Source organism: Xenia sp. Carnegie-2017, unplaced genomic scaffold (assembly GCF_021976095.1).
Source record: "Xenia sp. Carnegie-2017 unplaced genomic scaffold, XeniaSp_v1 HiC_scaffold_24, whole genome shotgun sequence".
NCBI classification, from domain to species: Eukaryota; Metazoa; Cnidaria; class Anthozoa; order Malacalcyonacea; family Xeniidae; genus Xenia; species Xenia sp. Carnegie-2017.
Window position 1 is genome coordinate 3,643,884 of NW_025813487.1, and position 17,227 is coordinate 3,661,110.

Consider the following 17,227-nt stretch of genomic DNA (forward strand, 5'->3'; position numbering starts at 1 on the left):
AATTCAAATGTAAGTTTGGTCAACAATTTTGCTTATATTTTGTACTTTTATTCAATTTTACGATTTACTTTAAGATTTAACAAGAATCCATCAAAAGATATAAAATTTCTACAATCTGAAGGTCTCCTTGGTGAGACAGGAACTGAAGTTGCTCAATTCTTACACACAGATGATACACTAGACAAGGTGATGATCATTTTAGTCCATCTATATCCCTTGCAATCCTTTTGTTTATGATACACAAGACAAGTTGATGATCATTTTAGACCAACTATATCCCTTGCAATCCTTTTGTTTATGATACACTAGACAAGGTGATGATCATTGTACTCCATTTATATCCCTTGCAATCGTTTAGTTTATGATACAATAGACAAAATGATGATCATTTTAGACCATCTATATCCTTTGCAATCCTTATGTTTCATTTCACATGATGTCGTCTTCTTTCACTAAAGTTTTCATTTTGTCACATTTTCACGCTATCTTTGAGGAGTTTGTAGAAACATTAAATGTTGCTTTAGATTTTGACCCAGTGTTGCGTTATATGGTTTTAGACTATGATTGGTGAGCTGATTGGTGATCCAGGACAGTAAGTATGTTTTTTCACATCTCCCTCGCGTGACAAACACGTGAAAATCACGTTAAGACGTTTGATTCTCATCTTAAGTATTTATTTCAACATAAATTGAGTCAAGAAAAGTTGATTATGTTAATTTGCCATGAAGCCCATGGATGGTTTGCTCATGATACATGAAATAGTAAATCAGAAAATTTAATCGTAAGATCAAGAATGTTTAAATATGTTTAAGGTTGCATTAAACTCCATGTAAAAGGACAAAAGCTGTTTGAAACTAAGCATTATCTTCAAATCTCTTGGTTATTTTGTTCATAAAAAGCAAAACAATCTTTTTATATGTTCAAAATTTCTCCATCCAGTGAATAATATTGACAGAATTTAGTAAGATTTGCTACTGTTCAAAATAAGCAAACAATAGTAGACTTAGATCTATTATTCGTCATGTCCTCAACTGTGCCTTATATCCTCAACTGTTCCTCGTGTCTTCCTATACTTCTTAGATATGAACGGGAGATAATGTACGCCTATATAGATCAGTTGGATTTCACTGGTACCAATCTTGTGCAAGCTCTGCGATTACTTCCGGCTTACATAACTTCCGGCTTCCCGGTGAAGCGCAAAAGATCGATCGACTCATGGAGAAGTTTGCGAGTAGGTTCTGTGAAACGAACGCAAAGTAAGGACATGATTTGTGTCTTGTTATTTGTTGTTTTACACCTCGCATTGCATGCTGGTTAGTGAAACTTACGAAATGACTTTTGTCTATGAACCATGTGTTAATTTTTTTTTCTTCATTTAACATCAACAATAATTTAAGACTATTTTTTGACGATTTTGTTTTTTTTAAGTATTTTCACATCGAACTTTTATCATTCGAGTTTTGAGGACTGCAATTTGCTGTTAGATAGATGTAAAGTGAGTTGTTTGAACTGGGAGTATTGTTACAAGTTTGTAGATGTAGATCATCCAGGATTGTAGAGTCCTGAGAAGGACTGTTGTTGTTGATGTTGACTGACGTTTCTACAACCTTACTCATGTACAAACATGTCTAGATATAGCTAGGTTAGACTGTCTTTGATAAACTTTTATTTTATATTTATCATTTATATTTTAGTGACGATGTGTTTGCTAGTGCAGACGCTGCCTACGTTCTGGCTTATTCTATCATCCTGTTGACTACTGATCTACATAGTTCACAGGTTACACAGACTTACTTCATTTGCAATGGTTTTCTATAAAAGTGACTTTATGTCTAAGATCACGTGACTCCATTGTGGTCACGCGCGATTTTCATAGCAATGATATGGAGCCTTCATTCTGTTTGATAATCTAATATTTTAACTGACCAATGAATGATTTGACTGGATTTTCTTTTGAGATAATCCACAACTTAAGCTAAATCTGCTTCTTACAACCGGTCCCAGTCTCCATTGTTGACCATTTTGTTTTGTGTGCTTAAGATTGCATGGAGTCCGTTTCTTGCCGCGTTCAGCGTCAATGTACAAGACAACGACGATCATTCTGTTGCTTCATTTTGTCTTGATGGAATCCGCTGTGCAATACGAATATCTTGCATATTCAGCATGCCTGTAAGTTGATAAACACTCAACATTCTGTTCATTTTTATATATTTGGGTGTGAAATAACGACATTAATGTCTCAGCATACCTTTTCATCCCCTGGTGACCCTTTCCCGGACATAAATATATATTCAAAAATATGTTGAATGCTGAATTGTTGAAATATATGAATATATTTACGTAGTTACATACACGTCGTGTTCTTTGCGTGTTATATGTTCAAGGTTTAGATGATACTCATATGTATACAATAAAAACAGATGTTTGTTTACCTTTAAAATAATTGTGTGTTTGTGTACATATATGGATATATCAGTGTGCATGTGAATGTGAAATAATTTTTGCTTTAAAGTTTTTGAAAGATTACAGTTAGTTATAATGATGTTAGGGAATATGAATGGAGATTCTTTATCATTAAGTTCATTTTTCGATACTCCTAATAACTTTTTTCACTTTGTAGTTGGAAAGAGATGCTTTCGTACAAGCGCTATCCAGGTTCACTTTACTTACTGCGACCAGTGGCACGCATATTCATGAAATGAAAACGAAGAACATCGAGACGATCAAGACACTTCTTTTCATATGAATGTTTTCATATCTTCATGATGAATGTTTTCATGTCTTTTCATATCTTCATTTAATTTAACACTTCTTTTCATCGCTCAATCGGATGGTAATTACATAGAGAAGTCTTGGCTCGAGGTAGGGAGAATCATCTTGCTATATATTTTGGTTGGTGTCTACGACTGAAAATATGATCGATTGTTTTTTCATCAAAGGAAAAAGTCTAGGTCTTGTCTGTAGTGGAAACTTCACGATATTGCTACAGTCTTTAACTTTCAGTTTTCCAAGTGCTTTGTTGACCGTATTCCATACCCTTCATCAGAGAATCGTATCACAAATGTACATCTGTAATAAATATGCATAAGAAATGGAAGTTTTTTCTCAAGATTTATTTTTATTTAAAGATATTTTCTACGTATGTATTTAACGCTTATGTTCGTCTTGTTGGACACTCGTTTTCGTCGCTCAAATGCTTGTTCTGCTCGGCGCATCTTTTTACGTTTCCCTGAAGTCAGTGTTTTCATTCTAAATAATTAAATGCATTTCCCAACTTGAATTATCTCAGCTTATCGGTACTGGTGTGAAAACGCGATACCTTCACACGGCGTCCAGCGGTGTTACTAATTCACCCACAGCATTCACCGCAAACAACAAGACATCTTGAGATATAACCTCAGGTTGCTTATAACATTGTTGTGACGCTCATAGAAAAATGTCAAATACTAACGTTGGGTGCTTTTCTTTATTGGAATTTCTATGAAGGTCGGATGCCTGTTGCCGCTGACTCGAAAAAAGCGGCTGGCTCACAGGAAGCCATTGGGGAGACCGCTGCACAAAGTGTTGTCGTTGCAGTTGACAGGTAACGTTTACTTTAATGATAGCTATGTGGATTGTGTTTTGTGACCTATCTCCCACCCCAGGGGCGAAGCTAGAACGTTAATGCAGGGGGAGGAGTGAATATTCATATATATGGTCATATATTCCGCTGTGACCAACTAATTTCTTTTGAAATTAAAATAGCTTTTAAACCAAATCAATCAAGCAAAACTAAATACATGAATATTCACCCCTCCCATTTAGCGTTCTAGCTTCGGCCCTGCCCCCCTCCCAGAAATCTTTTAAATTGTCTTTAAGCTAGAGTGGTGCTTGTAACAGCAAGAAATATCGACGGTTGATTCTCTATGTAGACATGTTCATTGTCCATGTTAGCAGAGTCCTGAGAATGACTGTTATTGTTATTGTTGACTGACGTTTTGACATCCTTAGCTGTAGTCATCTTCAGGCTCAAGTGAACCAGAGAACCTTGAACATAAACATGAAAATATAATTTTGAAGAACTCGTGCACTGTCCATACGTTATGTTCTCTCAGCAGAATATCTTCATCTCAACTTCTTCATTGTGTTTTATTACGTTTAGAGTTTTCACGGGATCAGTGAAACTGGATGGTGATGCTATCGGTAGGTTTGCATGTATACATTAAACGCATCTTACATAAGATTTTTAACATCTAACTTGACCATTATTCACTGACCATCCTTTATCCCAAGTACCCAAATCTCCAATACCCGAAATCCGAAGTACCCAAATTTCTAGTACCCAAATCCCCTGTTCCCAAATACCAAATCCCAAGTATCCCAAATCCCCAGTGTCCAAATCCCGAGATATCAAATCCCAAGTATTGTTATCTCCTGTATCCAAATCTCAAAATGTTTTCGTTTTTCTCCTAAGTCGATTTCGTGGAAGGTTTACGTCAAGTCTCGGAAGTTGAGCTTTCCAATCCTACAATGATACGTATGTTTAGTCTGCAGAAGATCGTAGAGATTGCTTATTACAATATGGGTCGTATTCGGCTACAATGGTCACGAATATGGGCTGTGTTGGGAGATCATTTTAACAAGGTTAGCGATGATTAACGATTAAGATTGTATCTTGATATTATGCATTAAAACATCAGGTTGTTATGATGTACTCAGGTATAGTAAGAAGATAATCGTTGTTTTCAATGTTTCATCAACTAAACTACCAGATCAACTGTGAATTATTATGATATTTTAAAACACAGTTCTAGTTTCTTTCATATCTCAAGTAAAAAAACAAGATAATCAATGCCTTCATCTCCAATGTTCTACCAACTATATTACTTCTCCATCTTGGATAATTTATGTGCCATTTTAGTGTGGTTGTAACCCTAATGAAGAAGTTGCGTTCTTCTGTGTCGACTCTTTTCGACAATTATCCATGAAATTCTTGGAAAAGGGGGAAAAGCCAAATTTCCGATTTCAAAAGGATTTTCTCCCACCCTTTGAAAACATAGTGAAGAAAACAGGTAGGTTTATGCACGAGTCAATTCTGTCAGAAAATGTAATGTTTCTTGCATGTTGAATATCTTTCTCTCAAATAAACAAAATTTGTGGCAGACTGCAGATTCTTTCCAAGTTTAAATTTTACGAAGAATTTTACAAAGGAAGTCTTTCACTCAATCGCTCTGTTTTGTCTGTTATAATTCGAAGATTTGATTAAAATACTTTCTTCGATTTCTTTATGAACTTGGCAACAAGGACTGCAAGTTTCAGTCTATGATTTGCTTGAATCATCAACTGGATTTTTCACATTTTACTTCTTCCACAATTCGTGATATGGTCGTACGATGTGTCACACAAATGGTGCATTCGCAAGCCGCAAACATCAAATCTTGTTGGAAAAATATTTTATCCGTTTTTCATTTGGCTGCGTCCGATCATGATGAAGGAATCGTGGAACTCGCTTTTCAAACCACAGGTTTGTAGTTTAAGGAAGAAGGTTTTTCTTCTAATCTTACCGCCGACCTGTCTGTTGTGCTCTTGGGTAAGGTTCTTCTATCGGTGCAAATTTTAAAATTTTAAAATAAAAATGGCTGAATATGTTTGAAGAAATGATGGTGAATCCGTTTCCAAGTTTGGACTACTTAGACATCTGTAAAATATTAAATTAAATTCAAATTGAATTTGAATATCGTTTAAGTAAATATGTTTCTCGGATGTGACAGAGAACTTCGTTTATTTTGCAACAAGAATTTTATGTGTTCGTTCTTTTCCATGGTAATTTTAATCATATTCGTATAAGTTTTCGAGGTAAACTTTTATTTACCATAAAGTCGATGGATTTTAGCCTCATGATGCATGAATGATAATTAAACGAGATGCAAATTACAAGTCATAAGGCAGAGTTTTTTAAACTTTTCTAGCCCTGTTTCTCTACGGTTTCAACGTCACTTCCAAACCAAAGCTTTGACAGATTCATTTATCCCACAAGATTATCAGTGTATAAATTTCACATCCTCATTTTCTCTTTCAGCCACGATTTTTGAGAAATATTTCTCCGCGACCATCGACTCTTTCCCAGATGCCGTCAAGTGTCTCTCGGAATTCACATGCAACGCAAGTTTCCCGGACACGAGTATGGAAGCTATAAAACTGATACGAAATTGCGCCAAATTTGTTTCCGAAAATCCTGTGGTACGACGATTGCAAATCTACTTTCTTTTCACCTTTGAAATGATTTAAAATTTTGCAAAATCACATCAAAGCTAACCTTTTTGGATCAAATCAAATCCAAATCATCTATTTCAATCGCTTTTTCGTCTAGCATTTTCCAATGGCGTCTGTTTTCTTTTCTTTTATAAACAGATGTTTAAAGACTACGGAGTAGAGGATTCTGGGATATCAGAGCAGGACAGAATCTTGGTGAAAGGCTGGTTTCCAGTCCTTTTTGAGCTTTCGTGTATCATCAACCGATGTAAACTAGATGTCAGAACAAGGTATGGTGGAAATATCGAGTTGTATGTACTGTATAGATTAGTATGTATTGTATAGTTTGAATGTGAGCTATTTTCCATCCATCAACTAGAGGCCTAACCGTGATGTTTGAAATCATGAAAACATACGGGAACACGTTTCTCCAACATTGGTGGCGTGATGTGTTTAAAGTCGTGTTTCGAATTTTCGACAACATGAAACTACCAGACAGACAGATAGATTGGCAGGAGGTTAGAAAACTGTCCTTATTGTGCTCTTATTTTATGGCAAGCGTCCCTTCCGGCTAAATGGCGTGCTTTGATTGGCTCAGAAACATTTTTGCCGGTCCATTATTCTCCCGTAATCGACCACGATTCAAAACGCGTAGTTTATAATAAGTTTAGTCTTATTGTCTATGATTGCCAAAAACACACATTATATCGCAAAAAGTCAACTTACATACACGACTATCCAGATACACATGGAATAATATTCATTTTATGTTTTCATGTCTATCCACCTTCATTCCTCATTCACTCACATAGGCGTACGGGTGGGCTGGGGCTGCAGCCCCAATTTCTCGAGAATTTGTGTATTCGGGCAAGCATTTACATGATATTCTGGCAAGATACTTACTACAGTTTTTAAATTTTCAATATTAATCTACATCATTTCTATATCATAAACTGCTTCGGTTCTTGAGCGTGAACGGTCTTTTAATGGATGGTTTTTAAATTGTTTAAATTACTTAAATTTCAGGAGGTAAAATAAAAAATCGCGTAAAGTGATTGGGTGCAAAATTTTTCTTGAGACATAATAGGAGAATTTTACATCCGCCCCATTATAATATAAACAAATTACGTCACGAGAAATCGGTCTATTTACTAGCGATATTGCGACGAATATATTCGGTGTTTACAACTTTTAAACGAACACGAACGCCGACATTTTCAATCAGAGCAAAGCTTTGGTATTAAATTTATCCACATAACGTTCTCCATTTATAAAAAAGGGCTGAGGTCAGTAAAAGTCTTGAAATGTCTTGAAATTGCGAAAAATCGTCTCCCCACACGCTATCCGTTATACATTAATATATAGATTAACAATCGCTGCGATCCCCAAAAGTGATTTTTAATTTTTGCATGAAAATTAGGCTTCGTATGGAGAGGCACTGTCCATTCCATTGATTAGATTAGTGCCATTCACTCTATGATTGTTGTTCAAGGAAACTATTATCCACAAGGGAAAACATTTAGTAGCCAAGCTCTAATAAAGCGTACATATGGCGTCTCGTAAACGACCGTATCGACATCGCGTTTGGTGCGAGGAATGCAGCAAGGAAATTGACAGTGATTATAAGGAGGTCCACTTTCGACGAGTTCACAATAATGAAAAAGTTAAGTGTCATCGAGTGATGGATTCATCGGATTTATCGCAGTCAAAGATCAGTGGTTTCTTTGTAAAAAGTAACATGACAACCAAGGATGATAACCTAACCTTACAGGAAACAGAATCGAGTGCTAGTAAAGATTTAGCAGCCACTGGGTCTTTTGAGGAAAATCTACCTGAGATTAATTTGAAGGAGCCCATAAGCGAAGACCAAACGGAACCAATGAGAACGTTTATTGATGTTGATGAATTAAATCCACTGACGCAGTTCAGAGAAAATAAAGAATTGAATACGGTCACGGATAATGAAAATCTTACTTCCAGTGACGCACTGTTCATCGAAGAATTTAACTTAAATCAAAATATACAACGCGTTGCAACACCAGAATCAACGACGACGTCTAACACTCTAGACACAACAGCAATACAAGATTTAGATTCAACAGCATCTGTTCTAAATGAACAGACTAGAAAGGTTTCCCTTAACAGTATGAATGAAGAAGAGATTTCCACCTTGCACGCCCCAAAACAGCCTATATTAGGTGAATATCCTGCACGAAAATTCGGCAGTGAAACATTTGTGCGACGATTTCAGCCTGAATGGTACAAGAAATATCCATGGATTAGTTACGAAGTGGATAAAGATGCATGCGTTTGTTTTGCCTGTAAAGAATTTGGGAAGAATACTTCATTTGTGCTTACAAATTGGAAGAAGTCGTCAAAGCTGGCAAAACATGGCAAGAGTGAGAACCACGTCAGATCCATGACAAGATGGCTCCAGTTTAAAGCAATGGAAAGAAAGAAAACCTCCGTACTACAACAGCTGAATAGTGCACACCAGGACCAGGTTGCTATTAACAGACAATACTTAAAAGTAATCATACAATCTTTGATGTACACTGCACAACAAAATGTTGCAATTAGAGGTCATGAAGAGATTCGGGGTGATATATGGGAGATATCTGATATAAATAGAGGAAACTTTCTCGAGTTACTTTGCATAAGATGCAACGATTTGCCTTGGCTGAAATCTAAACTTCAAAGCCAGCTGCAGACACATGCTCAGTGGACATCCCCTGCTATTCAAAATGAACTACTGGAAATAGTAGCAAGTGTCATGCTTGAGAGGATAGCAGAAGAAGCAAGAAGTAGCGACTACTACGGAATAGTTGTCGATGAAACGGCAGACATCAGTCGAACAGAGCAATTATCTCTTTTCCTCAGATATGTTTTCAATGGCGAAACAAAAAGAGACATTCACTGGTTTCTATTCAACCAAATCTACGGAAGGAGAAGTATTGTATGAGCTGTTAAAGACAGCCATTGGCAGGCTAGAGTTGACATTGGAAAACATTGTCGCAGAATGCTTTGATGGCGCTGCAAATATGAGTGGCCCTCGCAAAGGACTTGCTGCACGCATGAAGGAGTGCTCACCTCTTAGCATCTATGTTCACTGCCATGGGCATCGGCTTAACTTGGCGCTACAAGATACGATGACTACAATTGAGCCACTTCAGAAAGCTTTAGGTGTGATCCAGAGTCTCCATAATTTCTTGGAAGGAAGTCCCAAACGCCACTCCATCTTCAATGACATCAAGGTCGAAGATGAGGACGAAGATATTACACTGACTATTAAATCGCAGAGTGCTACTAGATGGTCTTGTCGTTGGGCAGCTGTAAAGCAGTAGTAAACCAATTACCTAAGATCATCGAGGTTCTCCTTACACTCTCAAAAGATCGCGATCCGAAGACCTACAATGACAGCAATTCGCTACTTAACTCGATTTGCGACTTTCGGTTCGTTTTTGGTTTGATGGTATTAAAGGTTATTTTATCTAACACCGATGGTTTGAGCAGGTACCTACAAGGAAAGCAAATGGATGTCGCCACAGCAAAGAAGAGTGTTGATGGCGTGATTAAGACATTAATTGGATGTCGTTCCCTCGAAAATTTCGAACTGTTATGGTCACGGGCTGAAATCATAGCACACAAAATTAAGGAGCAAATTGAAGGTACAGAATTCAATTTCAAAGATGCAAAAGTACCAAGATTCCAACAGCCGTCACGGCGGCTCCAAGCTCTCGTCGGTGAAATGGCTGAAGTAAATGCAGAAGTGGAAAATCGAACAGAAAAGATTACTATCGTATCACATGCTACTACCTAAGCATTGACAAGATTGTGGCGGAGATGAAATCAAGATTTGAAGGTAGTGATCAAGAGGTCCTATTGGCACTTGCAGATATTGTGTTCAACAGGTCTCCAACCACGGCGAATGTTGAGTTGGTATCACACTTCTATGGTATCGACAGTGAGCTTCTTAGTAGCGAGAAAAATGTCTTTGAGAATATTGACGTTGATTTCCCTTGTGCTGAGAGAGAAAACGCTGCCAAAATTGTTAAGAGAATGTTCGAAAATGGTGTTCATGAAGTCCTGCCTGTGGCTTACAAAGTATTTTCGATTCTGGCCGCGATCCCGGCAACATCCTGCTCAGCAGAAAGATCTTTTAGCGCTCTTCGTCGCTTAAAACCTATCTTCGAAGTACAATTGGTCAAAACGGTTAAACAGCATTGCCCTAATCAATGTGGAAAGAGCCTATGCAAATAGTACTTTAAAGAACGACATGGAAAAGATAATTAACATTTTGGACAGCGACGTAATCGTAAATCTTATTTCTTTTAGTCTTAGATCGTCGCACATTTAACTAACTAAATTTCTTCTGCGTCTAGTGTTATATATGACAAAATTTCAAATATCAAATAAAATGTAGTTACTTTCGTAGCATCCTCTTAGCAAATTGTAATGATTTTAGCTTATTAATTGAGATGGCCAGAGACAACATAAGAATATCTATGACGTCATACGTCATATGACGTCATATAATTCGGGCAAATTTAGTCCAGCTCCCCTTAAAAATATGTGCCCGTACGCCTATGTTCACTCATCCATTTCAATTGTGTATCCACTCCATTGAACTAAAGTACATGGAAGGCTACCTGTAATAGAAAACCGTAGTAATTTTTTGAAGCCAAATTTTACACCCAGACACGCATGTGTAGTTCAATCAATTTTCACTCCGCGAGAGAATCTCGAAACACTAAACACGCGTGTCTGGGTGTAAGATTTGGCTTCAATTATTTGCGTCATGTAGCGTTCCATATATTTTAGTGCAATGATCCCCTCATATCTTGCTCTATTTCTTATTCACCTCTATCCTCTGTATATCTACTCGTATTCACTTTATTCTCTATCCATTCTTATCCTCTTCCATTCCTTATTCACACACAGATTGCATTTTGTGTAAACGATTTGTACCAGTATGGAAGGTTTGAAACACTCGTTTGTGAAAGTTACCCACCTGTAAAGAATGCTTTTGCCTTTAAATCAGGAGGGAGTAATGTTAAACTGCGGGAAGGTCGTTTTCTTTATATAGAATAAAGCCTGTGTATAAGGTGTTGTATTTCCTCGTTATAAAATGAGACATCAGCTGAAGATGTTTTGAAATTTGTGATATTTCTTTACAGAAATCAGAATGGATGACAACAACTTGTAATCACGCTCTATATGCTATCATCGATGTTTTTACTCAGTATTTTGATATTCTTGCTGAAATTCTTCTTGATGATATGTATGGCCATCTAGAGTGGTGTGTCAAACAAGGTTAGCTTGAGATTACGCAACGTGTTTGTGCTTGGCATATGCCTTGGTGATTGGTTTGTTGTGTCAGAGTTTGCTATTGGTTTGAAGTATGAGAGTGTGTGATTGGTTTGGTTTGAGGTACATTAGTATACAAGAAGTATCAGAGTTTCTTACATGCTCGACTGTAAATGCTTTGTAGCACCATGTCTTGCTTTGCTCGTTCATTCAATACATGTCTTTAGATAACGAGCAGTTAGCGAGGTCTGCTACCAATTGTTTGCAAAATTTCGTCATATCCAATGGCAACACGTTCTCGGAAGACGTCTGGGAAAAGACATGTCAATGTGTAAAGACGATATTTGAATCAACCGTACCTCACGAACTATTGAAATGGAGACCCGCTGACCAGCAAGTAATGAGTCTACCCACATCTGATGTCACTCCTGCGTCATCACCACTCAAGGTAAGTTACACTTAGGGCCTGATTATATATGGAGGCGAGTTGGCCCGGATAGCGAGCTAGCCCCGATAGTTTCAAAGGATTGAAAAGAGCCAAAACTTCAAGGTTAAAAATTACAACTGTTTGCGAAGCGCCACACGTCAATCCGTTTGTATTACTCAAATTATGACAAATTGGTTGTTTTAAATTTATATGTTTTGCGTAGTTATTAAATCAGAATATTGTGAAATTGCTTGAAAAGATTTATCTGATAATAAGTATTGAATCGTTTCCATTTGCCAAAATGATTTAACGCTGGCTGAATCCCGGCTACCGGGATCATGTAATCCGCCCCTTAGTATTTTTTATGAAGTTTTAAATCCCGACACTCTAAAACTATAGACAAACTTTCATAACTATTCTGTTTGTTTTATGTATTTATTACCCTTAAAATTGACGTATATTGCAGATAATGTCACCTGTCGACCTGGAGGATGATATCGTGCCCAAATATCCGGAAGGTAAATAAAAAGTTAGTGAATTCTTTTAAAGGAGAATTTTTCCTTCAATTGTCTCCATAGTTATAAGTTTGGAAAATATTTCATGGTAAGCTAAAGTTCGCATATTAAAAAAGCTCATTTGAACCAAAAGCTCATATGAAACAAAAGTTTGCATATTGCAATATAGCTCGTGTGAATCTTTAACTCGTATGGACCAACAGCTTGCATTCTTTGAGTAACAAGTGAAAATTTTCCGTATTATTTTTCAGACGAGGACGAACAAGATGGTGAGCAATCGTCAAAAGGTTTGAATGAAACGAAGGAGGAAATGCCTCAAGAAACAGTTGAAGAAACCAAAGAACAAGACAGCATTAGTTTACACAGTACGCCTAGTTTACGATTTGAACCTGTCGAAGAACACGAACCAGGTAACTATGTCTTAGAAATCAATTGAGATTAATAATTTGTTGTCACAGCCTGCTGCCATTTACGTGTTTAATTTACTTTGGTTTATTGGAAATTTGTAGCAATACGTATAATTGATATATGCGTTTGAAAAACTCAATCTGAAGTAAACAGCGACGTCATAATACCATGGCTGAATTACAGGTCAGTTCTAATTACAGTCGTTGTAGGTAATACTGAGATAAATCGCTTTGTTGTAATGTTGTTATACCAGAGTTCCCCTTGGTGGTATAACAAAGTTCTTAGCTAAAGCACAGAATATGTAATATACAGAAAGGTCACTTGTGTCTAAACCTTTGATGTTTTTGTCCTCAAGCATATTGTGCCGCGCATATCGGCTGTCATTATTCCAGCAAGATATTTAGGGCTTTTTACTTGTTTCCAAACACTAAAATGAGCCGACGTCATTTCTTATATTGAAATATTTTTATTTTCATTACGAAGAAATGACGTCATGTAATTGTAGTGTTTGGAAACAAATGAAAAACCCTAAATATATCTTGCTGGAATAATGGCGGCTATGAGGACGCAGTGCACACTTGAGTGGCCCTTCTGTATAATTATTATTTTGTAGTTGTTGTGGTGGGGTGGTCACAAAGTCATATTATGCATCTCTTAATCTGTAGAGAACAACTGATTTCATTGGAAGTTAATACAGCAAAACATGAATATGTGAACCTCCCTATTTGTCGACTTCACAACTGGTTCCTTCTTCTTTAGACACGTAAAACTTTCAATAACTATCTTCAAGAGACTTTATAGAATAAACGATTTCCTTGGGTTGAATTCCTTAAAGCTCCTTATGTGTCGTATGCAGGCTTGTAAGATCCTCTTTCACCTGATTGGTCAAACTGATTCTCTAAATCACCTACAATGGTGTAGTAAATCCTCTTTCACCTGATTGGTCAAACTGATTCACAAAATCACCTACAATGGTGTAGTAAATCCTCTTCCACCTAATTGGTCAAACTGATTCACAAAATCACCTACAATGGTGTAGTAAACTCTCTTCACCTGATTGGTCAAACTGATTCACAAAATCACCTACAATGGTGTAGTAAATCCTCTTTCACCTGATTGGTCAAACTGATTCACAAAATCACCTACAATGGTGTAGTAAATCCTCTTTCACCTGATTGGTCAAACTGATTCACAAAATCACCTACAATGGTGTAGTAAATCCTCTTTCACATGATAGGTCAAACTGATTCTCTGGGGATTAGCAAGATCAACAAACCATGTGCATCCCCACTTTTATAAAACATTTAAACTTTTCCTCGAAGGCTTGATTTGATTTCTTTCTTTTTCTTTCTTTTTAGGATCTGCGATGAAGCTTTGAGGCAGTTTATTGAATTACAGTCAGTTGGTCACAGGGATGCTTGGACGAGTTTATTATTGCTTATGTTTACCAGAATTCTTCGTTTGAACGATGAAAGAGTGAGTAGTGATTTTTTATATGGTTAAATGATGGAAATGACGTGCCGTGTCGCACTCCCCCCCGTCTTCTGAAGTACGAGCATGCACTTTTCGAAACTCAAAGACTGATTCCCACCAACCCCCAAACCATAGCGTGTGAACATGCCTTCCCCGTAAAAGTTATGGTTGTAGACAGTTTGAGATAGAGCTTTTTGTTGAGATTGAACTCTTGATGGTACACAGTTTGTATGGAGGGTAATCTCCGCCAAAATTAAAAGCTATATTTTCAATTACTAATGCGCATTTTGTCCTTTGCAATGTGCATTTTGTCTTGATCATATTCCATTATGAAATTTCATAATCGCATTTTGTCCTGTACAATTTTTGTTAAAACGCATTTTGTTATTGAACATTCCATTATGATGACGTAACATTATTCGTGACTCGCAAAACATCAAATTTTACTCAATCACATTATAATTTATTTATAATTATTTACCGTTAAAAATTGTTAATATCAATAAATTATACTGTTGCAATATTTTATGCAATAACCATAACGATCTTTGTCCTTCGAAGCAACTTTAGTATTCTGTACAAAAGAAACGATTTTTTTGGTATGGGGGATGATAATGTAGCGAAAAATCAAGAAGTGGCAGCTTTACTTTGCCGAGCAGCAAATTTACTGAATCCAGACTCATCTGGATCAGCAAGTCTAACATCTTCATCGACTGCTCAAGATGGTAATCTTGCCGATCATGGAGCTGCTCAACGTATCCAATCGTCAACACTAGACAGCACATTGCAAGAACAACATCAGGCTTCGTCATCTCAAGCTTCCACATCAAGATCATCTTGTTCGATAAAAGAGCAGGAGTTTAGGCGGTTGTTTGCACCGTATAATCGAGCTAACAACGGAAAGATGTTTTCTCATCCACCAGCAAAACGTGGTCGATCTAATTCGTGGGGACAACAAGGTTGGTGTTACAAACCACAAGAGACTTGGACTTACGATTTATTTTGCCTGAGAAACCATGAGCAAGATTGTGTGCCTACTAGAATGGAAAAAATTAAATTAAAAAAAGCTGGTCTAGGACGTAGACGTATTTCTTTCCATAAAGATTTAAGTGCAGCCCAAGTGAAGACAAAATTAGAAGAGATCTATCCCCGGCTGGTATCAGGCGGTGGTTTTGAGACATTAAGGAGTGATCTATCACCCAAAGATTTGAATCTTGTTACTCCTCCACCAAATATTGGATATTCTGTCCACTTTCTTCGTGATAGTTCTGGCCAAGGGCAGGCAATTGCATATATTAAACCAGTTCAAGGTGATCTAGATTCCTCATCCTTGGAAACGGATGATCACGCTCTGCAGGAGACGCTCCAGAAAACAAGGTACTGTATTCATAGCTTTGATTAATTCAAGGGATAAATTATTATACAGGAAATGTTATATGTATACAAACATTGTTTTTGCTAGGATATGTCTATTGGACCAACAGTGAAATGCTTAAATTGCTCACTGCAGATTCCAATGAATTCAGTCAGGAATCATATGGTTGAAAGTGGAATGGACAATCACCTTAGACAATTTAAGAAGGTCAAGATCAATGTATGCTATAAGCCTGCATTCATTCCTATTACACATTTACTGTGAAAATGCCACACTGTTTTTTATTCACCTACTTATTTTGAAAACTCCATTAATGTCTGAACTGCATGAAATGTTTCCTGACCTTCACGATACTGTCATAGAAGAAGCTCTAAGAGTTTGTGAGGGAGACATTGAAGTGGCAGTTTCATCATTTTTGGATCACAGTAAGTACTTACATCATTATATCAAGTTCCATGATTGGGATTATCATTATATTTTGGTCGTAGCATAGAGTCCATTGAGGCTGAATGGTGTTGTGAAAAGACAAATATTTTATTTTTCATTTTTTTGATAACTACCTCCAGATAATGAATGAATTAATGTGTTTATACATGTAACTTCAATTATAAAGGCAAAGGAATATTACTTAAAGAGGAGATGCCTAATTATGGTGCTGTTGATAGCGCAGACTCAGATTCAGAAAATCTTCAACAGGCAACAGCAGTTCTTCTGCAAGAAGGTACAAAGAAATTAATAGGTACATACATGCTGCTAAACACTCATAAATGCATCATAATTGCAGCATTTATCTTAATTATTTTCAAAAGAAACGAGTTGTAAATGATTTGACATAGTTTTCTTGATTGCTTAAAAATGATGCTTTGCTTCATGCATGACTTATAGCTTGTTGTTTTAACTGGCAATATGCTCCTGCAGCTCAATTTGGTCTCAATATGAATAAAGTTGAACATGCTTATTGTGATTTTTGCATGTTGTATTTAGGTGTAGAAGTTGTGATATTGGTAAGCTTAGTCTAGCAAATACTTGCTGGGTTGTATTGCTACAATAATCATTTGACTGGTTTTCTATTTAAGAACAAAAGAAGACACTCATTGAAGAGTATCGAGATGCTACAATTGTTACTGACAGTCCAGTTTTTTGAGTTTATGTCAACCGCATGGCAAGTGACTTTGCCAATAACATTTTGAGAATTTACAAAAATCACAGTAGTAAGTTGTGTGCTCAGTTCAGTGTAAAGTTTGAAAACGAAACTTCAGTTGGCAGTGGTCCTATGCGAAAACTTTTCAGCCTAGTGATGAAAATGATTCTTGATGGTTTTCCACTGGATGGTGAAGAAAAGTCCCAAAACTCTTGTTTTTAAGGAGAAAATGACCATAAAGTTCCTGTAGCCAACTCACTTTTGAGAAGTACAGGCTTCTATAAGTGCATTGGAAGAATGATTGCACATTCTTTCCTACATGCTGGATCACCACTATTTGGAATTTCTAA

General features: G+C 36.8%; 1 pseudogene; it reads left to right on the forward strand.

Moving 5' to 3' along the window:
- The first annotated feature begins 108 nt into the window (after window positions 1-108).
- Window positions 109-16,457, forward strand: LOC124451965 (annotated as a pseudogene).
- The last annotated feature ends 770 nt before the right edge of the window (window positions 16,458-17,227 follow it).